The 27767-nt window shown below is 41.7% G+C and overlaps 1 protein-coding gene and 1 long non-coding RNA gene across 23 annotated transcripts in view; one reads left to right on the forward strand and one right to left on the reverse strand.

Annotated features, from left to right (window-relative positions):
• The window catches only part of DLGAP1 (DLG associated protein 1), a 419363-nt gene that overhangs the window by 342179 nt on the left and 49417 nt on the right, over positions 1-27767 (forward strand). The gene's annotated exons all lie outside the window — the stretch shown is intronic.
• LOC308190489 overlaps positions 6837-27767 on the reverse strand; it is a 52513-nt gene continuing 31582 nt past the window's right edge. For 4 of the 8 annotated variants that reach the window (XR_013947241.1, XR_013947242.1, XR_013947243.1 and 1 more), the window contains one exon: positions 6837-27036. This is a non-coding gene — a long non-coding RNA (uncharacterized lncRNA). The remainder of the gene's footprint in view (positions 27037-27767) is intronic. The other 4 variants (XR_013947244.1, XR_013947245.1, XR_013947246.1 and 1 more) reach the window with 4 other exon arrangements.

Below are 27767 nucleotides of genomic sequence, written 5' to 3' on the forward strand. Positions count from 1 at the left end.
ACTGTTTTTACCCCTAATTTAGGGTACAAATTAGTTCCAGGCAGAAAAAGGCAGTCTGATTTGACATTCCTCTGAAATATACATGCTTGTGGTTTTGACAGAGAATCATTTCAAACTAAAAATGAATAAATTAGAACACTCTAGAGGGTAAATGCAAATCTGGGTCATAGCTTTCCTAAAGACCAATGACCACAATGCATTCTTCATCCTCCAACACAATTGTTCTTCATTAGCATCAGCAGTAAGCCCTATGAAGCATTGCTGGAACTCCCTGCCTTTCACAATGACGCAGGTGAAGATCGCTTTTGCAAGACCTAAGAACAACTAGTTTCCTTATGCATATATTCTCATGTAGAAACAAAGGGGATCACATAAAGAAAATAGCTAATGATTTTTCCCAGAGATTTTCACTTAATGTATGAATCCCTGGTTCCCTCAAAGTTGTTGTGTAGCAAGCATTGCTTCACAGTGAAGAGTCTGAAGCAGAATACCAACATTTACTATCTTCCACAGTCATCTTTAGAAAGGATAACAAGACATGTTCAACAAGATGGTTTTATTTCAAAAGCTGAAGATTTCTCACATTCTGAGGAAAAAAAAAATAAGCACTACACAATCACTACGTGCTGAAAAAAAAAAATGTGTTGACATTTTTGCCTGAAATTCTGGAAGACAGATGTTCAAGCCAAGGCCCAAGTTGTTGCCTGGGCAAACTGCTCTTGGGGAGCTTCAGGAGGAGTAACAAAGCAGATGAGGTGACTATAAACTGCTGATGACTCTGAAATGGATGAGGAGCCAGAATGGCACTGTTGGATTAAACATTAGGAGGGTGGTGACTTGGCAAGGGAAGAAGGCTGAGGTGGAAAACCACAGGAGAAAATGTGTTAAACTGGGATCTCTTTGAGGACTCACCACGATCAGAGAGAAATCCAGCTGGGACTAGCTGGGACAGGACCTCAAGTCCATTGCTGGTTTTTGAGGGAATAGATCAGCCTCAGCCTATTCCTTATAGTGAGTTTCCCCAAAGGACCCAGAAAAACTTTTAAACTCAAAACGATGTGTTTTACCAGCCTGTAACCTGAAGTCATTTTTAAAATGCAGTAAGCTCAAAGTGACTTGACAAGGCAGCACAGAAATAAAAAAGGCTGATGAACACATCTCCACCTGCCCAGGGTGTCCTTGCTTCCAGGCTTGCTTTGCGCAGCTCAGTGACTTTCTGAATTGCATAGAACTGTACTGAGCTGATTTGCTCAATCTGCTCTGCTTCTAGGCAGCTTTTCTTTCAGCCATCCTTGGTCCTGGCAGTGTCTGTTCCCTGCTTTCCTCAGCAGGCTGCATGCACAGCAGGCTCCACTGGAGCCTTCCTTCATCCCATCCATCCCCTGTTGCAGTCACGCTCTGCTGGAAGGAGCACAGCGCACAAACCAGGAACACGCGTATAAAGTGCCTGCTGTCCCTGCCAAGGGAAAGTGAGGGAGTGTGGATAAACCAGACACAGACAGAGAGGAGATGGGGGAGACAGAAGGTGCAAAAGCTTTTGTTAGGCACAGCAGGAGTGCATGAGAAGACGGGAGTGAGGAACTGAAACGAAGCCTGAGACCAGAAGCAGGGGGTGACAGCGGGGACTGTTGGAGGGAAGGCTATGACTTTGAAGGCCAGGAAGTGTCCTGACTTGGGAAAGATGCCTGAGGAACAGCTGCTAGAACAGGAGGGTGAACCTGGATTGCATGGAAGGCCTGGGGAAAGAGAAGGAAATGAGAACAAATTGGAAGAAACAGCGGAGAAAGGCTTGGTGAGGAGCAGTGGAAGTGTGTGTTCCTACAAGGCACACTCTCTTTCAGAGCCTGAGTCCTGTTCCTGAGGTTTCTTGACCTTCATCGGTAAATACCCACAGGCATCTCATGTGTGTCCACCTGGAGCATGACAGCCACCACCATCTGTTATTACCTCTGGTGCTTCAGCCATCAGTGAGGTGGATTTCAGTCTCATAATGATGCTCTTGATTTTCAATACAGGATGGCACAATGGAAATTTCTCTTGTGCTTTGTTTTCTCATGTTGCTTTTTTGTAAAATAACGAAATTATGCAACTGAAATTATTTTAAAAGACCATTATTAAAGCCACAACATGAAGCATTCAAAAAGTAGAAAAACCTAGACTTAAACTTACTTGTACAGTCTTATTTTGGCTCTATTGTAGACCTTTTGAATTTCACAGACCTTAATTGTGGTTCTTGTATCAAGCTTCCCAGAAGGTGCCTGCCTGCCTCCCAGACAGGAGATGGACTGGACTGTGCTCAGGAGATAATCAGGGGTTGTCTAGGGATAAGAAATAAAGGAAGCTGCTGTCCACTGAACACAAAGTTCATTTGTTGCAGAAGTCAGGTGTGTAACATGGGAGACTAGGGACTTGCAGTGATAAAAAGGATGGTCTTATAGTTGAATCCATCATGGAGAGCTGCATTCTGCCCTGTTTCTCACACAGTGCTCCTGTGAGATGTTAACCAAGTCATTTCCCTCATGTCTGCCTGCTTTGAGTTCTTGTTTTATAGGTTTCTGGCCTGAGATGCAGACTTGATTCGTGGAGGTACTGAGGTAGAATGGGAGTCACAAGGAGCTCTCCCTTGCTTGTAGGTGGTGATGTAATCTGGAAAATTAGTTAGTATCTCAGATGGGGCGTTCAAATTTGTAGGTAATCTGAGATTTAACTGTTACTTCTCATTTCTCCATCTCTGAAATGAGAGCAATTAACCTCTCTTTTCCTCAGAAGGGTGCCTTTAAAATACAGTAATTCTTCAAAAAGAAAAGATTAGCCACCAAGGAAAACAGTAATTCTGTCTTTTGAGTGTCATGTGAGCTGTGTTTAGTTGATCTATGATGTGACTGCATGTTGAGCAAGCAGGAAAACCCAACAAATGACGGAGTTGCTGATCAGATTAGCATTGCTTATTCTGTGTACCAAAGCAGTAGCCATTCTGAGAGGAAATAGCCAAGGGGGCTAATATTAGGCTTATGGAGGCTGTAATTTTTTTAATGTTGAATACAGGTCATTTATTGTTTTTCAAGCATCCTCTAGGAGGCCAATATATTATGTGCAGATGTGTGGCTGTGTAGATGATATGGAAAAATATACAATATACATTTTATACCTAATCTGTTCACTGATTTTTCTCCCACACAAATAGTTTAAAGTGTAGTTTATCCCCCTGTGTGTGCATTTGTCCTGGGGTCTTCTGTACATGGCTTTTATAAAAAGTCCTGTTCATAGTGGGAATTGCTGTATTCACCCTAAGTCATTTCAACAATCATATGGAGTTATTTCATTGGCAGAAGATGCAAAAAGTGCTAAAGAGTGCTGAGGGTAATGCAGTACCTGCCAACTCTGAGAGACCTTCCTCCAGTTTTTATACACTTGCAGAATTCAGTGTTGGTATAAGTAAAGCACTTTTGTTTGCAATATTTAAAGGTCTACGGATCTGATGAATCATAATAATAAATCTACCCCCCCCAAAAAAAAAAAAAAAAAAAGCTATTATTAAAAACAAATTGGCAGAGACTGAAAAATGCCAGAACAAAGTGATCCTACAGCCTGCTATAATTTTGCCTTTGGGTTGTAAGATGTATTGCACACAAATGCACTAGAATATGTTGTTAGCAAGACTAAACATCAAGGATTTAAGAAAAGCTAAATGTATTGATAATGAATGTTTAAAAGGAAGATTTATATTGTGGCATTTTAAATGTTCAGTATTTCAAAGAGTTTCCAGCTTTTGCCTTAATAAACCCCCAAAATGTTTCCTCCTTAACTTTGCCTTCAGCCCCAGAAATAATTCCTCTTCTTGAAACCCAAAACAGCAGTGACAGCTCTTCTGCATGTTAAGACGTCACTACTTAAAATCTGGTATCTCATACCCCTGCAGGCTCAGAAACCGGAGCTTTTTATCACTGCAGAGGGCTGATCTCCAGCTGCCTAATTGTTCTGAGCAGCTGCTTCTTTCAAATCCTGTAAGGACTTGATGTATCAAAGTTGAAATTATCAATTTCTGGCATGAAAAGCTTTCATAAGTTTTATACGTATATTTGTTTTTATGGTCTCAAAGCTTGAGCCTTATAGTGTTGGGCACATAACTGTACAAGAAATCGGTCTTTGAAAACTGAAACACTAGAACGTTTTTTAGAAGTTCTCATAATATGTCTTCATTTAGGAAAGATGCAGCTACAGAAGACTTGAACTGTTGAAAACTTATTGACGCTCCGACACTCATCGTGGACTTTTTGGAGTAGAATGTAACACAATACAGTGTTGGCTTCAAAATATGTTTTTTTTTGCACAGGTGGCCTTTGCATTCAATTACATGACTTCAATAATAATGAAAAATGCCCTATCCAAAGTAGGGTTTCATAACAGTAAACAGTATAATTTGACCTCAGCAACATTAGGATGGTCAATTAAACAGAAAGTCAAGCAACCAGCCACCTGTTAAAGCCCTTCACTGTCCCTCCATAATCTAAAAAGCTCTCCCTGCTCTCAGGCATGCCCAGAGTCTTTTAGAGAAGTGAGAAGGTCACCCCAGGGGGCTGCCAGGAGCAGAGGGAGACAGGAAGCCCTGGGGAGCCATCCCAGAAAAACATCCCGACCCTGTCCCACAACAGACCCACTTAGAGCCAACCGAGCTGCCGACAACCAAGTTGGTGCTCCTGCATTTACTGTCTGCTGAAGTTGTTGAGTTTTGATAGATCTGACAACACTAATCATGTGTTTGGTGTTAAAAGCTTGGGATTTGACATAATGATAGACCTACATGTCTTAACTGAAGGTTTTAAAGCTACTTTGAAATGACAAAGAATGACATTTTCAGAGATTTTATGACAGTTAAATGATATCATATGTTCTTCCTTGTTTTTCTGTGGAAATTAAGTATCTAGACCAAAGCCTGTCATTAAACTATTTTTCTTCAAATAGCTGTCATATTAGCCACAAATGCAATCAGTAAAGGGTTCATTTTCCACAGAATAGTGAAATATACTATGGTATCATAGTGTTGCCATTTTGATGCCATATGGGGTCTACTCAAAGACAATCCAGATTTGAATCAGTCAGAACAGAAAAGGTGTATGACCATGCAGGTAAGTGTATCAGCAGGCAAAATCCAACAGTTTTACAGTCTCTTAAAATTCTGTCCTTTTGGCCACATCCTCACATACATTGCACAGTAAACAGATGGTTCCTTAGTTAAATCATAAAAAGCGTTGATAAAACTCTGTCGCAAATCACAATGTGCAGAGGTAGACCTTTGCACACACCTTGCCATAGGTTTTCAATGTTGCATTCCTGATTCACTTAAATTGTTCCTCAAGGTTTTTTTAGAAACTAGTATAAGACAATTTTGAGTTTATTTTTGGAAGGATAAATAAATCAGTTCCAAACCCTGCAAACCAAGCAAGTGAATTTATATCAGAATGACTTCTGACTTGGTGCTTAAGCCTTCATATTGAATTAGAAATGTATAATGTGAAATGGTTTGGAATTTCCGTGTTTCAGTCATAAATATAAATGCAAGACGTGGCTTTTGACTGTCCTGGGAGGAAACCTGCTAATGTCCACTAAGTAACATTGTTTTGAATGATAAGCAGATGTTTGTTTGTGTGAAATTGTGCTGAGGTGAGGAGTAATAAAGTTAAAGGGTCAAATTTTACAAAACACTTCCCTCCCTTTTCTATCGGTAGAGTGAGTCCTGAAAACCTTCTGTAGAGAAGAGGTAACTAGGCCATGTCCATGATGTGAAAAAGGGTATCAGACCAATACATGATGTATAGCAACAGACTTTGAAGGCAGTATATAGCTAAACCACTTAAGAAGCAATTGATTTTTACAAATTGCTGCAATTTGTAAGGTTTGTCATTTGTTTTGTTCTACTGACTTCTTGGAAAAATAATGAGCAGATTATGCTTGTCATGTATTACCTTAAATTTTGATGGATTATTTTTGCTGCCATTAATTTTAATATTTTAAGTAGATTTTTTCCTTCTCTAGTTAGTTATGCCACTATAACATTTATGTTCTCCACGACTTCTCAAAGCAGGAGGGGTAATTAATTTTTTAGTATACTTAAGTTATTAAACAGGACTTTGTAATTTCTTTTTTCATGTACCACTCTGTGTTTTGAAATCCAATTAACTACAACATTTTACTATTTCTCTACATCCATTGTTTTTCTGTACAACCACTCTTCCATAAAGTGAAAATCTTAGACTCTACTCATACATACCTCAAAAGGTAAATGTACCTGTAATCTCTTTAACTTTCAAGAATATTTCCAAAAACATTTTCAGAATGGGCCTCTTTAGTGGTGTACGGGGTCTGGCTGGGATGTTAACTCTCCCTGCAGCAGCCCATACAGTGCTGTGCTCTGCACTTGTAGCTAGAACAGCAGTGGTATCACACCAGTGTTGTGTCTGCTGCTGAGCAGTGCTGGCACAGCATCAGGACTCTCTCTAACCCTCCTAGGGGGTAGGCAAAAAAGTGAGAAAGAAACATCACCAGGGCAGCTGATCTAAACCAAACAAAGGGATATTCCATAGCATATGATGTCACACTCAGCAATAAAATGTGGAAAAAGGAAGAAGAGGGGAGGGGTGGGCTCTCGTTGTGAAAACTCGTCTGTCCTCCCAAACACCGGCTAAGTGCGTTGAGGCCCTGCTTCAAGGACATGGTCAAGCATCGCTCATTTGTGGGAAGTAGAGAGTAATTTCTTTCCTCTGCACTTCCACATAGCCTTTACTTGTTTTGGTTTTTGTTTTTTTTTAAAAAAAAAAAATCCCTTTTCCCCTCCCTTTTCCCCTTTCCCTTTTTTCCCTTTAGTTCAATTGTTTAATTAATAATAATCTTTCCTTAATAATTATTTTTTCCCTTTAATTAAATTATCCTTATCTCAACCCGTTAGTTGTTCTTTCCTTTACTTCTTCCCCTCCTCTTCTAAGGAGGGGAGTGAGAGAGTGGTTGTGGTGTTCAGCTGCCTAGCACGGTAAAACCACCACATGTGGAAATTGTGTAAAGAAAATGTCATACAGAGATCTCTGAAATCTTTCATTTCTTGCCAGTGAAGAAAAAAAGATTCATTTCTATTCTTCATCAGACCATTATTATTTCCTGCTGAATTTACTGTTCAGTATTTATGGTTTCAAATATCCTATTTCTTTACTTTTATAATAAATCCTTGTGATTTCATTCACACTTTTAAAACTAATTGTGATAATACTCAATATTGACATTGTATTTTTTGTCCTTGAAACAATCCATGAATGAGAAAAATAAGGATTATTAGCCCTGTATCACTGATGAGAAACCTGAGATATAAGGAGAATTAGAGCTTGAATTTTAATCTGGACATTCTGATTCAAGTCTTGTAAGTGCTGATAGCCTTAAGCTTCTCATTTAAATATTAAAGTTTTCTTCCCCTCATATTAATAACATATATGAAGTGGGTTTACATTGCCTTCTATTTTAATTCCTGTTCATCTAATCTCATTTCAATTAAGAATTAAAATGAAACAAAAATAGTATTAATTATAAGCATTAACTTTCACCTCGATAATTTGTTTTTCAATCAATAGACATTAAATCGGTGATTTAGGAATGATTATGTTGATTTTAAAAGTTCAAAAACTGTGGCAATATATTTCATAATTAAGAAGTTGCATTTTTCTAATCAATACACTGCTAAAAGATTTTGGCAGAGTGATTACTTAATTAAGTTTTGTCAAGCAAAAGTTGCTTCTTGACCAGTAGATAAAGACTAAAGAACAAGCAAGCTCCACATGACATCTGGATGTCTAATCCTTCTTAGAGAATGGAATTGACAAACTGAGGTTACTTCTTTTTTTATGTGCACGAGGCATCTGCATGAAAATTTTTGCTCAGCATCTTCCCAGGAGTCTTGCTTGTAACACTGGTGTTCTACCTCACTTTTTTTCTGCTCAACAAATTAAAAATGGCTCATTTTAACAGGTGTTTGACTTTGGTGTTTAGAATGTAAAACTTCATGCAACCAGTCACATTACCCAAATGTTTCATATCTATCTGGACTTTCTGGTCGTTATGTGAGACAGGAAGATTAGCCCTTATAGTTGATATTAACTGTATTTCCTAAAAATGGATGAAATCATTGACTTTCTTATTTTTTGCTACACAAATGTTTGCACTCATGAGAAAATTCAGCTGACTTAATTTTGGCAAATCAAGGAAATAAATGGCAAAAACAGCTGTAAGGAAATTGATATTTGGATAGCTTGCTTGGAGTACAGTGAGAGTAGAGTTTCTCTCTGCTAGAACCATTAATTTTGCTGATTTACTGTAAACATTTGAAAAGACATGAGAGAGCCCAATTTCCTGTCTTTCTTTTAGAAATAGTACTGCCTGATTCCCACGTGCAGCACACTTCAGCTTGGAGTGTTTATCAGTACTATTTATCATTCCTGCTGTGCCTGGGTGGCAGTCTTTCAGCTATGGTACATGCGCTACTCCAGTTCACTGCAAAAGGGGACCTGCAGGTTTGCAGGGGATCCCTAAACCTCAAACCACATTCAAAGTTGTTTTGGCTAGGAGACCACCAAGACCCCTTCCCTTGAACTCTCAAAACTGGGGAGCTCGCATTCAGATTTGTGACTCAAGAGGTACAAATTATAATCTGAACGAAGTAAATAGAAGGTAATTTTGATTTTGTATGAGGATGAGAGCTTCACAGAACTTCAGCAGAAAACTTTAAGCCTCTTGTAGTCACAAGATTAACCGTTAATTCAGGATAGCATTTAGCTCAGGCATGTTTATCCAGTGTCCCCAGGGCAGCTGCAGTGAGTCAGCAGCTGACCCAGAGCTCACAGCTGATCCCTTGCTCTGCCTGATGACCAAGGCAAGGGGTGGAGGATGGGGCTCGGCAGGACAGACCAACACAGAGGTGTTGCGTATCAGTCATCCCCATGCCTGGGGACAACAGGGAACACCTCCCAACAAACACAGAATAGAATCACAGAATATCCTGAGTTGGAAGGGACTCACATGTATCATCAAGTCCAACTCCTGGCTCCACACAAAAAATCAGACCCTATGTCTGAGAGTGCTGACCAAACGCTCCTTGAACTCCGGCAGCTTGGTGCCCTGACCACTGCTCTGTCTGGCCTGTCCCAGTGCCCGACCACCCTCTGGGTGCAGAACCTTTCCCTAACCCCCAGCCTGACCCTCCCCTGTCCCAGCCCCATGCCGTTCCCTCGGGTCCTGTCGCTGTCCCCAGAGAGCAGAGCTCAGCGCCTGCCCCTCCGCTCCCCTCGTGAGGGAGCTGCAGGCCGCCATGAGGCCTCCCCTCAGCCTGCTCTGCTCTGGGCTGAGCAAACCAAGGGACCTCAGCAGTTCCATGTACATCTTCTCCTCTTTGTAACCCTAAACAACGGCAAAAGGAATAAAATGTCCCTAGACCTCAGCAGTGCATCCAGGATCTGCCCTGCTGGCAGTGGAGCCTCTGTAAAAAGCAAATTTGGAGAAATTTCTGAGCTTGGCCTTTCAGGGAGCAAGCAGCACAGGCTGACTTTGCTTGGACAGGCAAGATGAGATGGTGTGATCAGCAGGTTGTGCTGTTTTATCACTGGAAGCTGTACCTCAGTACTCCATCCAGCTTGCTGTAAATTGCTTATGGCAAAGTTCACATTTATAACCAAAGAAAAAGATCTTTTGAACACTTAGGCTAATATTCATTGTGTCTTGCAATTAAGGTAGCTTATGTCATGTAAGATCTTATATTTGACCTGATGATACTCACATCATAGTCATCACCTACTTTCAAGATTAGATCATCTAAATAAACATGCTGCTCTGATGAAGTCATTGTATTCTGCTACCTCTGACTTAAGGTGGCAATATCTAAAAATGTTTCATCATACAACAATGAAACTTTGAGTAGCTGGTAGCGTGCTTGTAAATGTCCAGGTTCCAGTTCTAGGGGGCTGGATTATTACTGCTGAGGTGAGGATTTTTCTTCTACTAGCCTGTTTTAGTAGTCCAGGAGGAGATATTTTAAAACCATTCTAGACAACTAAATCTTTTTTTTTTTTCTTTAATTCTCTGTTCTACAACCCAAATAGAAAATGTCATTTCACTTGTTTCCTGTTAACTGTCCCAGAAATCTTGTGCATCTGTCCTGGCCAAACAAAAAGCAGGCACGCTACCATTCTGCCAGATGACTAGAAACTGTCTGTTCATCGTGTTGACCCACTTCCAACCAAACAGTGAATCTGGAACACAAAGACATTCCAGCTGCCTAGGTCCAAGACAGATGAAAGAGGTTTTGGTAGTATTTAGTTGCCAGTGCCCAGAAAAAGAAAAAAAAAATGTGTATGAATAATTTCCAAAAGAAAAGCTTTAAAGAGCATATGTGATTTTGAGGATTACCATGTGCAAGAGGATTACTATCTGAGAGACAAAGAGAATAACAGATTACAGCACATTAAAGGGGAGTTGTTTTACATCAAAGGTGTAGTATGGTTACACATTTGATATAATACAAGGCCAGGGAGCCTTCCGCCACAGGGTTATTTGTAGCAAGGATCAGGGTGCCAGACAGTTAGGATTTAGTGTGAACTTTCAAGAGACAGACTCTTAACTTTTCTGATTTCAGCTCTGTATACCAGTGTTTAAAATATGCAAAGATATGTTTGCAGTCAGAAGTGAATTAACAACAACAATAATCAGCTTACAGATTCCTGTTCAGTGATATGCTGAAGAAAAAAAAAAATCCCTCCAGAAATTTAGGTCAAATGTAAAAAGCCTGTGTATTGGTTGTCGAGAACATCCAGCTGAATAGTTACATGATTCTCTGGAAGTAATCTTTATTAAGCAGCCCAGCGAAATAGCCTCTTCTCTTTGGCAAAAGCCATATTTCAAACATTTAATTTCCTTCATCTTACCCTGTAGATTTGTTTTCCTCAACTGATTACAGCAAAATCTGGGGAAAAAAAAAATATTGGATGTTTACTTTTAAATTATTGTGTGATATATTTTTAACATTAACAGTTTATATTTTCACGTAAAATTTATATTAAAAAATGATGATCAACATTACTATGGCAATGGATAGGTAAGGTCTAGCCCTAAGGACAGGAGCTTAATTCTCTTGCGTCTTATTTTGCTTCCTCTGCCTGCAGATATAGCTTGAAACTCACTTGTAGTTCAGATTTGAGCCTTGAAGCTGTGACAGCATTCCTGGAAATAAGTGTGCAGCTGAATGGAAATTCCACATTTTCTGTCCCAAGAGCAGAGCACAGCAATTCATTAACTCTGAACTACCATCCAGCCACTTGACATAGCCCTGTTTGTATCCTGACTCTCTTGGGACCACGTCGGTAAGTTCTAGTAGTCATCAGATAAAGCATCCAGACACATTGCAGTAAGCCTACTGTTAGTGTAATTAAATAAATGCAGAGAACATGTTAATGAGTCTTTGGCAGAGCAAGCCATTCAGCAGCAGCGGAGTTTGGCAATCAACTTCTCAGTGTGCAGGTGATGTTCACCTGCAAATGTAAGTGGCCCTTGGGGCGGTGTTTGCCCAACGTGCACACGCTGTCCTTCCTGTCCACAGTGTGCAATATCAAGGAAACAGTATTTATGGTACACACATAACCTAGCAGGGTTTGCTGGTGCTGTGCCTGAGGAAGTAACAATAGCAGGCAAACACCAGAGGGAGTTATTGTTCTACTAGAGATCTGTGAAAGGGACGCCTCGGGATACGGTGCTTTTAAATAGCGTGACTGTTTTCTAACCGAGTGAAAAGGCTCAGATGATACGGCTTTAGAAAAATGCAGATGGTGAAACTATTCATTCTAGTGATGTTTGAAAGAGTTTGCATTCTTCACCTTTCTTCAGTGTTGACTCTAATGTACTGTTGCTTTGTACCAAGGAGTTGCTACACAGCATCCACCTACAGTCTAATAACTTTTCAAGGTACATTTGCAATACAAAGGATTAGCAGGTCGGTGTTCAGAGCCAGATGAGCAGGAAATGAGAAATGACCATTTTCAAATATTTATTAAATAAGTCTTTTCGCTTGGTTCATCCACACTTGCCCTATCCCATACCCCATACCGTACCAGTTTCTACGGTGGTCAGGTCAACGGACCCTCAGAGTCCTGGTCCCAAGGAGTGCTGCATGCTGGAACAGGACCAGGATGCAACCATCTCCCCAGGTGTCCCGGTTTTCTGTGAAAGCAAATCTGGGTACATAGGTTGGAAAGAAACAGGTCTCAATCTCACAGCTAGATCTGAAACAGCTGAGGTATACCACTGTTCTGCTTCTGCAACTTTGTCCCATGACTGCAAAGGATCCTTACTTCAGTGCACCACATGCTCTTGACCCAAAAGGCACAGTGCCAATACATAACCGCTCTGTGAGCCTCCAAGTGTTTGTCAGCTTGCCCTGTGCTTCACCTGTAGCACACCATGGCTGTGCCTCTGCCCTTTCAGCAGCTAGACCTGTATTTTGACTCTGTGCCTGCCGAAAGCCAGAAACCCACAAAGCCTTAGCTGGCCCATGCCAGAAAAAGTCAGTCTCCTGTGCTCGTCATATAGAGGCTCTTGCAACCCCTCAGTTTTCAGTAACTGATTGAAAGAAAATACACAGACAGCCCCAAGGTGAAGCTGTGCCAGTATTTTTTAGAAAAACATTTCAGTGAACAAACTGACTCGACTCCATTATACTTTGCATAATGCTGGGGCAGATGGGAAGCTTCTGCAGTTTGCAGCTGAAATTCCAGGACAATGGACTAAAACTGAGACTCACTTGCTGCTTTTTCCCCACATGTAATTAATGCTTCTGCACTGACTGCTCTTAGTTTCTATTATTTACATGATGCTTAACTTTCCACGGCCACTACACTGTTTCACCTGTATATTATGAAGCAAAGAGCATATCATTACTCTATCCAGCTGTCTTTTCAGCAGAAAAGACTTCAAAGTTCTGTTCTGAAAAGGGTATGCTGTAAAAATCACCTTTGATAAGATATTTACTTATTTACTTCATTTAAAAATACCAGAGTAAATCCAGGCAGAGCCCGATGTTAAATTGTATACCCCTGGCTCTTACTGTGCTGCCACCCTTAAGGATTCTGCAACAAAGCCTTTTTTTTTTTTAACAGTTTTATTGCAGGTGTGTAGGTGTGTAAGCTGTAACAAAGACCAGCCTATTCCTTTTTCAGGTGCGTCAGCTTTCCAGAGCTTACCGTCATAAAAAGAGGATCTTGGCATTGTTATAATGGTGAACAGAGAAGATGCCTAATACATTCAGGTTGTTGACACTGTAGAGATCTTTTTAAATGATCCGGGTGTTATTAGAGGTTGGGGTTTAATTTTTGATTCATTAAAGCAGAAGCATACGCAAATTACTAGGCAGTCAATCTTTTTCTTTCAATAAGTAAAAAGAACCCTGAGAGAAATAGAAACAAATTCTCATCTTAATTATACCAACATAAATGTAAAGAAGGAGAAATGTATTTAGGTAATTGATGATGTGCATAGGTGCCTGGTAAAATTCACAGAAACCCCTATACAGACCAGATGTTTAAGCAGGTTTTTTATGTAAAGGTATTTAAATGTCAGTATTGCTGTGAATTCAGGCCTGATTCCCTAGCTAGAAGGTAATACATTGCTCCTAATTTTGAAGGTATAAATCAGTGTACAGATTTCAAAGTATACACAATATGAAGAGAAGTAAGGGTTACATATAAAGGCCAAGTTCACCTTAGAAAAATAAATTTTCCTCGGTTGTTTTCATAGCCAGTGAAAATACAGGCACCTACAGTTAGGCTGTAGTGACAGCACGCTGTCTTCAGATGCAGTACTGTCATACAGTGTCTGTGTCCCTATTTCACAGCTTATTGCTCCCTCCAGCTCTGCTGATACAGCTGTTTCCTGGAGCTGTGCTGTGAATCTGGCTTTAAAAAAAATAGCAAAGGGAAAGGTAAAAAAGCCTGAATTTTAAAGCAGCGAAGTGAGTCATGTACCTGATCTGGTTGGCAGAACCGTCCAACAGCTGTGCTTTGGTACAAGTGGGGATGTAGCAATGCAGAAGTTGCAAGAAGTAGCACGAGTACCTGCATTAGAGAACTGCCATGGAAAACAGCTACCATCAAACCTTGACCTTAGTAAGTGCTCTGAAAGGAGCTGAAAGGAGCCTCTGTGAACCTTCCCTTCATTGAGGACATTTTCACCGAAGACATTTAAACTTTTCCATGTGACATTTCCATGTGAGGCTAAAACATTTCTGTGTGACTTGCCCACAGCTCCCAAATGGTGCAGGTGTTTCTTCTGCGACAGACTTGTGGCAGTGTGATGAAGGGAAATGATATTTTTTTTGTAAAGTAGCTTTTATGATGAATCTTGCTGGCTGGCCAGGAGAAAGTTGGCTTGGTGGGGAACACAGAGAACCTGCACAAGAGCTCACTGTCCTTCGCTGAGTACTGATACCCCAAAGAAGCTGAAAATAATATGTTGTTGTGACTTAAAACACAGAAACATGGTGAATATCCCTTAAGACCAAAGCTCAATAGCAAACGGGAGCTTGGGCACTGATCTGTTGTGCTGTATCTATTGGTGCATGACAGAAAGAACAGAAACTCACATGGGTACATGAAAAAAAAGCTAGATATAGCACAGAAAACCTCAGGGCATGACACTGGGGTGTGAGGGGGGAGATATGGAGTGACTATTTTTGGTTAAAGTATGTGCTGAAAACAGCTTAGATTTGCAAGATAGAAATCTTTCTCCTACTCTTCCAGGCTTGAAAGAAGTCAGACTCCTTTTATTCTTTGTTAAAAAAAGATACAGAGATTGATGCTTACTCCATCCCTACCGTCCTTTCCCAGCAATAACAACCATCTAACCCAAAACTGACTGGCATCTCAAGTCAAAAAGGAATAGCAGTACAATGTTTCTGGATGAGGCAGACACAAAGGAAGGTCAAATGCTTTTGAATGTTAAATTTATTAATCAGATAAACATACCTGTGGAAATGACAAGGCATCTAAATTGTTTGAGCGATAGTATTTGTGTAAAACCAGGGCGCACTGCAAAAAGTGCATTCAAAAGAAATCATTGTGATGTTACCTTAAAGCTAAGAAGGTTTTGCCAGGCAACGTGTACAGACAGCAGACAAGGCATTCATAATGTGAAGAATCATTTCTCACTCGGATCTTTCAGGATCTGTGTCTGTGAAAATAAATCCCACACCTGAGGGATAAGAACAAGGATAAAAAGGTCAGATTGCCCTTGGGAAAATATGGCTTGAAATGCTCTTATAGATCTTCTTCTTTAGTAACACATTTTTAGAAACCCTTGTTTTCGAATGCCTACGTTGAACAGCGCCTGCCCTTTGTGTCTCTTTCAGAAGGCCTTATCCCCTACAGTAAAATGAACTTCAGTCACAGCAGCATGTGCCTGCAAATGTCAGACTGCAAAAGAGAAGCCCTGGACAACAGTCCCAGTGGCAACATGGGGACTGATTTCCAGGGGTGAAACTCTTGAACCACATTTGTCTCTACAGCCAGCTTTTCCATTTCCTTCATTTCTGTCTTATGTCTTTACATCAAGATATTGGGACACTTCATTTGATGTTTGTGGTCTTTAGAAGCTGTAGCTTTTCCAAAAGTATATACCTCATCAATATGAAATACAGTGTCTCCTACACCACATTTACCCTAACTCAGCCATTTACAAGGTAGTGTGACATCTTATTCCAAAGAATTTACATGTCAATTAGAAACTCAGCACTCCTTTATGTCCCCTGACTAGTTTATTCCTCTAATTTTAATAAAGGATGTTTGGGTGGAAAGTTTACCTGACTGGAGCCTGACTTAGAGCCTGGTGTAATTTTATCACTGCTGGCCTGTCAGCCTTAGTCACTGAAGCATTTAATCAATACCTACCAATGCTGAGCTGTGAGGATGCTGTCATTCCTGTTACTAGACTCCTTAGTTTCTTTTTTTTTTTTTCAGCAGAATTTGCATCAGAAAAGTTACATAGGCGTCAACCCAGGATTTGTGCAAGTCTGCTAACTGAAAGCATGTCCAGGTTAGCTGAGAGCATCCCCAGAGGTGGTTCTGCTTTGTCTCTGCTGTAGCCTGTCTGATCTGTCACTCACTGGAACACAGATCCATGCTGGGTCATTTTGGGGACTCAAAATATGTGTAGCCTTGTTTGCCAAATTGGAGAAGCCAAGGTCTAAGCAGTCCTTCTTGAATACAGTCTTACTTCCACTCTCTGGGATCATGCAGGAGTTTTATTTCTCATCAGCTCCAGTGTGGGCTAGAGGAAAGAAAAAATACAAGCAGAATGCACTTCTGAAAATAAGTTTGAGGGATCTTTTCATGGTAAGGTGGTGGGACAGTGGATTAACGATCTCCGTTTCACTCTGTTTTCCTTCATCCCTACAATGACACACAAAACACCCACACTCAAGAACACTGCGTGATTCTTATTAAAGTCTGTCCTCAGCCAAGCCTCTACTTGACAGTTCTCATGTTTTGCAGAGGACTATTTCGGGGGGGGCAGCCAGGGCAAAAACAACAGTCTGAAGCTATTTGTATAGACACAGATGTATATTCCTGGGCTAGCATTTCCCTGCTTGACCTCAGGAAGACGTGATGAAACCCAGCGCTAGCAGCTGAGCCAGTGAGGCTCTTTGAACCGATAACCGTGGCATGTTCTGTGATGTGGTTTGCCTGGAAACCTATTTGTTTCTTTTGAAAAGCTAAAATACCAGAATGACATCAGTTGTAGTGTGCGCTGAACAGCCTAGGCTGAGATGGCAGACTGTTTTATTCCTTAAATGATTGCAGATGTTTGGGTGAAGGCTGCAAAACATGAGGCTTTTTGAATGTGTACTTGTGGGGAATGAAACCAGGGACGTATATAAACATGAACATATTTGTTATATACTGCAGCCAGTCAGCTGATCGCATTTCAGATTGACAGTTACTGAAGATGTGCAAAAATCAGTGGAAACTATGATAGCTACAATACATCTGGTTTAGTGAGTTGGTCTTTTTATTATTTCAGACTATATAGGTTTACCTCCCTTTGTCTGATGCTGGTTGCATACGAGACATACAGAACTGTTAGCAGTCTGAGGAAGAGGCTTAGGAGATACACTGCTGCTGTTTTTTATTACCACCAGATTGCAAAAACATATATCCTGAGCTAGTTTTCCAGCAGGCTACGTCTCAGCTCTATATCCCAGGAGCCCACTATGCTAAGTGAGATCTGGCTGGTACCAATTTAGGAACTTCTTTAAGTATGTGATGCCCTTTAAGTAACTGAGTAATTTGCTAGAGTCATGGACATGGGAAAAGGATAGGAAGAGTTACTAGCTGAAGAACCTATAGGCATTAAGTCTCCCTCCTGAACTCCAAACTTGGGCTGTTTGGTTTTAATTCCAGAAGGAAGGTCCTTATACCCTCTGCTGTTGCCTTATCAACAATAGAAGTGAGATGGGCTGTTGGAGGCTGTGGCCACCTTCTTCCCACCCATAGGAGAGTCCAAGTCGTGTGCCTTCAGCTTCAAAAGGCCAATCGCAAGCAAAATCTGTCATGGCAAAAAGGGGTTGCTGCTGTATCCTTCCAGTCGTTCTTCAGTGCTATCTCTAGTTATGCTAGTGGTAATTTCCTTTAAATCCAGCTGACATTTCTACAGCTTGTGTGTTTATTACTGATGACAAAGGAGAAATGAAGCTTCAAGTATTTACACAGCAGAAAATCTCATCTTTCAGTTCTCTTAAAACTTCAAGTGTCAACTACTTAAACAAAGCTATCCTTTTTGACAAACTTTTTGCTTTTTTTTTTTTTTTTGCGAAGTCCACAGCTAGAAGATGGAAAACATTTATTTCATGATCCATGTAGTTCTTTTCCATTTGACAAACATTTTATTTTACACTGTTTCCACATCTGCAAGTGTCTCCTGCTTACACCTCTGTCTTTGCATCAGTCAATGTCATCAGCAGTAAGGCAAACAATTACAGGTAGGAAAAATGCAATGAGCGAGTCATACAGAGGATATATTGATTTGTGTGCCAAGAAAACTGACATTGAATTGCACATGGCTAGGGAAGGACATTCACTGTTTTTATGAAACACATGCAAAATTATTTAGATGTCTTGATGGTACTATATGGGTTCAAGAGGCAACTGTGCAAATGAGCAAAAGAAAAATCCACTAAAGGCTATCAATTACAAAGGATACTGCATAAGACTAGGGAAGTTGCTAAGCTGGAGGTCGCTGGAGCTGGGAGAGTGGCTGGGAGAGAGAGAACAGTGTTGCCTTGTTCTAGTAGCCAGCAGTCTTCTATTGCCCCTGTCAGAGATGGTGGTAGCGAGGTGGAGCTTGGGCTGCTCTTACAGTGTCGCAGTGAGCAAAACGGCTTCTTAAAATTGATGGTAATTCTTATTGTCAGCACGAGTTTACTCCAGCTATGAGTTCCCTCAATGCATGTTGACCTATTTTCAAGTAATTGCACACAAGTGAGGCAGTGTCTCAAGTGAAAAAAACATCAGGTTTCAGGTGCATTGGTTCAATAAGAACTCTGCAAAAGTGTGTCCTAGAAGGTGAAAATAACTGATAATTTCCGAACTCATCGTTCTTATTCTGTGGTTTGTTCCTTTCTCAATTCACCCAATTTCATTAGTGAGTTTGTGTTTAAAATGTCTTCTCAAATGTAGCAATGTCTGATAGGTTCAGTAAAGCTTAGCAGTGGCAGGGAAAGCACAAAATCCTTGCAGGATCTGTTCATATGAAAAGCAGCAGGCAGCGTCATAGATTGAAACTGGTGCCCCAAGTGGCACCAGGGATTAAGGGCTTCATCCAGAGCAGGCTGAAGTCACCGTGATAATGGCTGGAGAGAGAACCTGACCCAAATATGAAGGCTCCAGCTGAGTTCAGCACAGCTGGACATAGTTAAAACAGCACACCTGGTGAGATGGCTTTTGCATCTCATGGTGTTAAGCTGCGACCTGGGAAACAATTAATATAGAGCCAAAAAGTGCATCTTGCTGGGGATCGGGCATAAGAGAAGCTGCCACTACCATGCAAATAATATTGATACAGAGCAGCAAGTACCTGACGGCAAGGTGGAAACATGACTGAGAGAATAGAAGTGCTTGGTTGAATTAACTTCATGGAAACCTCCAGGCTCAAGCCTGTACTCCCAGTGTGTTGCAAAGTGGCGTTCTCAGTATTGATGGTGAGCACCAAAAGAAAGGGGAAGTGACAGTGTAAAAGCTATTGTGTTCCAGAGGTGATAGAGTGATCTTGCAACAATATGTAATGCAGAAATGTTCGAGTCAGAATCATTAGAAATTGAATGTATCATGTTTCTGTGTTTAACACAGTGAGACCTTCAAATCCTGGCTGAGGCTGGGGAAAGATGTAGGTCTGGATTACGTCCAAGCAGAATTTACCTTCAGTGATGGAGGTGGTCACGTTATGCTGGTAAGGACAAAAGGCCTGCTGGTTCTCAGGGAAACTCTGTATAGTCTGGTCATGCTGGTCAGAGAGCTGAGAAACACAGCTGCCTTCATGTTCCCCTTTCTCGGGCAACACCACAAATGAAACAGGCTGGCCTCCACTGTACTGAAAATAGCTGACAATTGTTTTGAAACAGCTCGTTCCTTAATAAGTGCTGTCTTGTTGGCATCATACAGGTCTGGAAGCCATATTCCTATTTTCATCTGCTGGTCACAACAGTTATAAGAGCATAAGAAAATCTGGGAGAGGGCTTGCTTTGCCAAGGTGCTATGTCGAGATAGCAATGCTACTGTGGAGCCAATGGGTTTAATTCACCAGTACGCAAGGGGGTTTTTTTATGAGGCTTTGCAAGATGTAATCCAGAGGACCTCACGGTTTCTTTTCTTTTTTTTTTTTCCCCCTTCCCTGAACGAGATTATTCCAGACTGAGGACCTCGTAGCATATGTTTTCTGCAGAGCCAGTGATAATAGCAACATTTCAGCGAGGTCCCTGTATGAGTTACGTCACTTGTTTTTTTGACTCGGCGATGGGAGAGGAGCGAGCGAGGAAGCCTGCTGTCGCTGCAGGAGAAAGGATACGGGTCCTGGCGGCCAGCCCAGGCCTGCTCAGTAGATCAAAGGCTCTTCTCTTGGCTCCCAGAGCAACCGGAAAAGCAGCTGCCCAGTACCCTTTCAGCATCCCTCCTTCCTTTCCCCCCCCATGCCAGCAAATAACAACTTCTTCTTGCTCCCCACCTTGGCAAGGGGCTCGTTTTGCTCTTTCGGCCCCCTGCCAGGTGAGGTCCTTTTCGGGAGGGTGTTTGGGTTTGCTACCTGCAGGCCCCAGGGTTAGGCCGGCGGGGATGCCGTGCTCCTCTCGCGCTTCTCCTGGAGAGGCTGCGGGCTCGAACCTGGGAGAGCAGGCAGAGCCAAAAGGAACGAGCCGTGGTTAGAAACCACATGCCGTTTTCCAGGCCACTCTGATGGAAGATTTCAATTTGGAAAAGCACTTCCCGTGCCAGAGCAGCATAACAGCCATGCTTTGAACGCCTTCCCACTCACCTCCCAGGAAAATAAATAGCGTGGCTCTTTTTGTGGCGGCTCGGCGGTGGTTTTTCTTCTTTAAAGCCGTGACTGCCTTCCTCCAGAGCTGCTGCCCGTCAGCGCCGCTCGGCACCGTCCTGTTAACCGGTTCCTGCCGGGAGGGCTGTCTGCTCTGACAGGAGGGTCAAAGGAGCATGCCGGGGAGCGGCAGCCCCTGCAAGAAGGACATGAGGTCTGCTCTGACAGCGCGGTTTCTCCCTGTATTACAGGATTAGATGGCTGATGGCAGCCTTTCAAAACAGCCACGCTGCGCTTCGAAGGTGCACGCAGCCCCTGGGCACCAAATTACTGCTAAAAGGGGGCAAGCACCCCACCTTTGGCTGTCCACATCCACATCCCCAGCAGGTTTTCTCCTCCCTGGTGTTGCGAGCTGCTCAGCCCGGTAGTGGTAGGTGGACGAGCCGCCCTGCCTGCGTCTGCTAAGGGTCTCGAAATATTTCTGTAATTGCTTTTGTTAGCACTGCGAGACTCTCCAGCCTGGAATGGCAGCTGCAGCTGGGGACACCAGGGCTCTATTGCTCAATAAGCGGCCCCAGAGCATTGGTTTACTGACTAATGATCTGCCATAATTAAAATTGCTATGGGAGCAATGTTTTAAAAGATTTTTGTTCCCAATGTGAGCTTCTATGGGCTATTAAAGCTGCAAGCCTTTTGGGAGCTCTTTGGGGAGCAGAAGCTCTTCACACTGTGTGTGCACGGTGCTAATAAGGCCTTCGTATGGGTTTGTCTGCTACAAATCGTCAGTAATTAATAAAATTCTGTATGGAGGCATCAGAAATGTTTGAAGTATGCAAGGGGAAACTGGCCCAGCGGCTTGCTAGGTCTGTGTCCACAGGCAAGGTGTTCTGTGCCTCAGTTTCCCCTTCAGTAAAAGGAAGAGAATAGATTTAATGCTCCTTATTAACGTCTGTGGATGGGTGCTAGAAACCACTGGAAATGATAGGTACAGAAGCAGAGAAGGAGGAGAGAGACGCTACTTTCCATAGCTTCGTTTATTATACCTGGTGTTATAATGGAACATAATTTCCTAACTCATCTTTCACGTAAATATCCCATATTAGACAGCAGTGGCACAGTAGGGGAAGTTAGAATAAGTAGAAAGAGTGAACTGCAGGATCATTATCACCAGAAATACACATCATTGTTTATTATCTAATGAGGTACAATTAGGACTAATTTTTTTTTCCATTCTGTTGTTCTCCTCCAAGTGTCTCCTACCATCATTACTTTACTGTGTGTGTTGTGAAACTCCTCGGGGGTCCCTGTGAGGCACCAGCATCACGGAGAGGCAAGGGACCCCCGTGTGTGCGCAGCCATTTCTCTGTCTGCCTTATCATTGCTCTCTGCCTCCACTGGCATCGCCCCATTTGCCTTTTGCTTCCTCACTGCGAGTCCGGTTTCATCTGTGCTATGCCTGGAACAAACTATTTTAACAAAATGAATGTAAAAAGGAGGGCTAAACACTCTCTTGTGTTTTGTTTAGCAGAAAACACGTGTTGCATTACCAAACATCGACTCTGTATAACAAGGTCTCTGCAGGAAAACTCAGGTGACAAGGAAACAACTGGATACCCAAACCAAACATGTGCATGCACCAAATGGGATTCAATCCCAGAGCATGAAGGATCTTTATCCCAGGAGATACATGCGGGAGTAAAACCTGATCTTGAGCAGATTTTAGAATTCTGGAAAGTTAATCATTACAAGGACTTTTTAAAGGATTTCAGGGAGTGGGTGAAGAAAGTAATTTGTCTTAAGAAACCAGCTCAGCGCTTTCTTCATCTTTTTACTGTCCCGGTAAATCATTTATTGCAGCAACCTTTTAGAAAACTCCCACACAGAGTATGCTAGGCAGAGTCTCCCAAAAGTAATATTAGTCGGTGTTTATGCCTTCCGGACCTAAAAAGGAGGTTGTAGTATCAGGGTGGTATGGGCCCCTCCCGGGTAGTGTGGGGGTTTGGAAACTTCTCTTTTCTGAAAAAAAAAAAAAAAAAACTAGTAAATTGTTCAAGACTCTGGGGCTGTTAATTTCTCATTTAACCTTGCTTTCATGTGTTTTATTTCTGAGATACTTCATACAAAATTCCAAGTATCACAGTGCAAGATCATAAAGTGCCATATTTTTTTTCTATTTTGAATGAGTAAAATGAAAGAGAAGATTATTGTGTTTTTGGTTTTTTTTTCTGCAAATTGATCTAGTGGACTTTGGTGGCTTAGAGCAGACGTGTGGTCTGAAAGCTTCCGGTTTTAAAATATTAAGGAGAAAAAATAGAGAAAAGGAGGATCTGTGTAAGTTCTTTTTTCCTATCCCATAAGTTCCCAGAAAATCTGAAAGCATCATACATGACTTCTGGAAAGACTCATTTTAAGGTGTTTTCATTAGTTACAAGGTTTTCCCTGCTCTAAAATATCCCCAGCTCAACACTGCCATTTGTGTGCAGCATCAGTCCTGGAATATGATGAGCATCTAAAAATAGTGAGGTGTAAAAATGGAATTTCTTTCTACTTACATTCTAATTTTGGAACTATTTGGATGCAACTGATTTATTACAGGAATATTAACCAAATTCAAGGTCCATAGCTTTGAGAAAGGTATTTTGATAGAATTTGATAAAGTATCAAGATTTGGCAATACTGTGTTACAAATGGAACTATAATAGGAGACCTGGGTAATTTCTATTATTTCTTTCTATGTGGCCATGACCATTTTCTCATCATATATGTTAGCTTGCGGTGAAAGAGGATAGTGTAAGAGGCAGAAGGAGTAACTTTGTGTTATCTTTCAACAAGAAAAAAAAAAGTGAAAAAGTTTTGTGTAAGTGAAAAGGATATGCACAGAGAAACTAGCTATACATGCAAGTGGAATATACTTTTTTTTTTTAATATAACACAAACTGCTAGATTTAAACAAATCTCCGATGTCTAATGTATATAATCAGCCGTGCTTTGCTATAAGGTCCGACAGCAGAAAATGGTGATATTAAAGGAGATCGTCATTGTAGTTTATGCAGAACTAAATAAATATTTCAAAATGTATTTGCCAATGTTTGTTAAAGAGTACACCTCAGGTGACAGGTGCAGTTCCCCGCTGGTTTGCACTAAAAGCAGGAATACAGCCTTATTCTGCCATGAATGAAAACATGCATGTCCTGGCTGCCAACCTTACTGCCTGAATAGTGAAGGAGTTCCTGCAGTGTGCAAATGAAGACAACCAAGGAGCCTAGGGATTTACAGCAACTCAAGAGAGGGTGCTTCTGATCTGTTGGCGTCAGGCATTTCTGTCACAACCAGTGTTAATGACAGAGTCCTACACATTTCAAGCTTCCTGTTGTCATGATGTCACAGTAAAATTACAAAACAGCTCTTTCCGAATATATATATATATATATTATTTTTTTTAAAGGAATAACTGATTTTAGCCTGGCTTCCTGGCTTCCTTTGCCTGACAGGCAAAGAGAGGGCAATCAGACATGTCCCCCTGGATAACTTTTTAACCCCTTAACCCACTGCAACCAACTGTAAGAGGGGAAAAGCTCTCAGAGGTGCTTACATTCTGTTGAGACTTGTAAAAATCAGTGGCAAGGTAGGAAAGCGCAACTCAAATATGCATCTTCCATGGGGAAGAGAGGTGGGATTGGGGGCCTGGAGTGAGGAACTGAAGTAGGATAAAGCAGCAGGGCACTGGGCAAAGGCAAGCTGTTGTCGATGCCAAGAGGAAAGTGCTGAAGTGAGAAAGAAGTAATCCAAGGGAAAACAAGCTTCAGTGGCTCTGTTTCTCACAGAAAAAAATGTTCTCACCATTGCCAGCCTTCAAGCCGGAAGGTTATAATTGTGGCTTCAAAATGAGAAGTTTGTGCTTTTTTCATTCTGACAAGCTCCCACTGCCTACCCACAACATCTGTGGAACAATGACAGTGTTTTAGGCTCTCCCAAACTTACATTATCAGGGCTAACTTTCTGGAAGAGATCATTGAAATCAAGTGCCAATGGCCTGTGTTAAATGCTGTCTTATGTGTAACTTTACAAATATGAAATTCTATATTCAATATTCCCCCCATATCCATCCATCCTTCGGTTCGTCAGGAAAACGGTAATCTCTAGTCCCAGCCAGCATTTACCTGGTGCGTAGATGTGCTCCGTGCACACTCACCCATCTCCGTTCCTGCTGCGGCTCTGAGGGGACTTCTCCCCCTTTTACCTTCTTGCCTCATGAAGATGGCGTCAGCTATTTGCCAGCGTTAAAACACACATGGTGTCTAGGGGAGGGTCAGGAGTAGGTCTCCTTCCCACAGCCACCTTGGCTGGGTGTTTCTCCCAGGAGGTAAAACAAAGCTGAAAGGCAGCTGAGCTGCAGTGATGTCTCCGAAAAAAGGAGCAAAAGCAGGAGTTTCCCCAGCTGTGAACGCAGGCAGTACACCCGAGCATCTCCTTTCCAAGGCAGACAAATAATTTTGTTGTGTAGAATAGGCTGCATCTCCTGCTGTCTTTTGAAACCAGCCAAGCCTCATGGTCAACACAAGGACTTCTGCAGTCCCAGGGGAGGCAGCGAGGGGCAAGTGAGGTGGTGGACCTTGGTGTGGGACCGCATCCCTCCCAAAAGGGCTTGCACGGAGCAGCTGTTTTGAACAAGCTGCTGTGCAGGAATCTCTGCTGAAAACGGAAGGGGAAAAAAAGAAGTGAACTGGTATCTGGAAATAGCAAGGGTTCCTTTACTGGCTGCAGCAGTCAGCTGAGGAGGAAGGTCAGGAGAGGACGGCGCAGTGCTGTTTGCAGATGACATGGGGATAAGGGGGAGAGGGCAGAAGGCACCGAAATTTCTTCATCAAGGAGTGAAGGAAAGTCCTAGAAGCACAAAAAAGAGAAGAAGCTAATGTGCCCTTAAAGGACATTTAATGTGGTATTGCTGACATGTCATCACAGCACCGGCACAGAGCTATTACATGGATCACTGCAGGGACGGGGTTATGGTGCCCTTCTCTAATCTTGCAGGATTTATTTCATATTTAACTTTGCCGTTGAATTCCACCTTGTATAATGTTTAGTTTCAGAATATGCACTACAACGCTCCATTTCTTTAATTCTGACCTGGTGATAGGGACTTTTAATCTCACCTCCACTGTATACTTTTTTGTCTGAAAAGTAACAAAGTCTCTTTGAACGGTATCCTTTGCTCTTTCTTAATATTTTTCAGGGAAAGTTCAAAGAGCACTTTTCTGTTCTTAGATACTCAGTTTGTTTTTGCAGGCATTTTGAAGTTAGCAATCTTTCTGCCCTTTACAGAAGTTTCCATTAACAGAGAGCAGAGTCAGGTGTGATGCAAATGCTCAGTCAAACACCATAAACACCGAATATCCCAAGATATTGTTGAAGTGAGCAGTTTATAAAGAGGTGCTAAAATCTGGCCTAGATCTGTAAGAGATGTTGTAGAGCGATGCTGCATAACCAAAAATATCAAATTTTGCATTCTTTGTACATAGGAAAAAAAAAAAAAAAGATGGCTAAATCCACTATTGGTTATAAACACTTTATCCCAAGTTTCTTCTTAATATAGTATCACTGGCACAGTCACAGCCTTCCACAGTCCAAAATATAGCAGAGCCATCCTCATTCCTCCTCACCACAAAAATGTGTTTTCAATAGTAAGCAAAAAGAAAGTAAAAAGGAGCAGTGTCTCAAACATGTTACTTAAGTCTGAAAGCTCATGGAAAAAAAAAAAAAAAAGACTTTTAAATGATTGGTTCTTATTGTTGGGTTTTGGTGGGGTCCAAGGAGGTGCTGAGACAAGATGAGAGCCTAAATTGTAGGTGCTGCAAACACCTGCCTGGAAGCTGGTGGGCCCTAGCCTGCCCAATGTCCTGGGAAGCAGGACTTCCTAGGGATGCTGCTGGAAGAAGGAGTATGCTGGAAGCGTATGTGAGCCGATAGCCCCACTCGTTGAGGACACCTTGCCAGCAGCCATCACCAATTCCCATCCATCACGTCCCCTTTGGTTGCAGTAGGAACAACACCTCAAAAATATCTACACCAAGTTCTGCCTCTTCTTGTATCAGTCCCATGTGCCTGACGTCCCAGCACTGTGCTGGTAGCTGCTAGAAAGACTATGTTATCAGTACAACATAAACCCTGGCTGAGATGTACAAACTATGCTCTTTAAGCATAGAAGTGATCCTGAGCTCTGCATCTATTTGGCAGCATTGGCTTTAATAACCCCTTGACTTGACTCTGTGTTTATATATTTCTTCCAGAACACTCACTTCTTGGTTTTGAAATGAGCAGTAAGTATATGCTGCTTACTGCTTATTGCTCCTTGACATATATCAAATATCATGGATAAAACGCAGACGAAATGCCTGTGGTGGCTGGGGCAGAATCCATTACACTTGCAGTAGTCCTTGGCATCTTCTGGAACAGAAGGTAGATTGCTTTTTTTATTTTTTTTTATTTCTATTTTTAATATATCAGACCCATGAAAGCAGGGGGTTATTTGCAAACCTATCTGAGCAAATAGCTCAAAAGACAAAAAGTAATTGCTGAATGCTTGCCACTGTTGTAGCAAAAAAAAAAAAAATGTTCAATTATTAATGGTAAGCGTTCATGTCCACCATTTTTGTAGACTGTTATGCCTTGTGGGTTGGGGAATGTGCTTCATTAGAGATTTCTCTTAAAAAAAAAAATGTAAACCATGTGCACATTCAGTTCAAGGTTTTTACCTCAGAAATAATTATGTCCATAGCTACACACTGCCTGTTAGCTAAATGTCATTCAAGGTCTTCCTTGAAATCTTAGAAGCATAAGTAATACCAGATTAGCTAAGTTACTGAAAAGTATTTTGAGGGTTATTCTGTAAAGCAATTAAGGTTGTGTGACATGGCTCATGGCAGGGAGAGGAGAGACTGAAATCCTAAAGGGATAAAGCTGCCTCCTCTTTCCATCTACTGCAGGAAGGTCTGTGTATTGTTAAGCACAGGGCTTTTGTATGTGAGCAGGAGCCACATGTACACCCAGAAAGAGTGCAAAAATGAGACGTGGTTGGGGAAATTACTTCAAATGGTGCCCACACTTCTGGGATCTCTAAGATTTAGGGTAGGAAGTGCATAAGGTGAGGTTCAAATTCACAGTGAGACATATACACA

This window comes from Anser brachyrhynchus (assembly GCF_964034855.1).
Source record: "Anser brachyrhynchus genome assembly, chromosome: 2".
NCBI classification, from domain to species: domain Eukaryota; kingdom Metazoa; phylum Chordata; class Aves; order Anseriformes; family Anatidae; genus Anser; species Anser brachyrhynchus.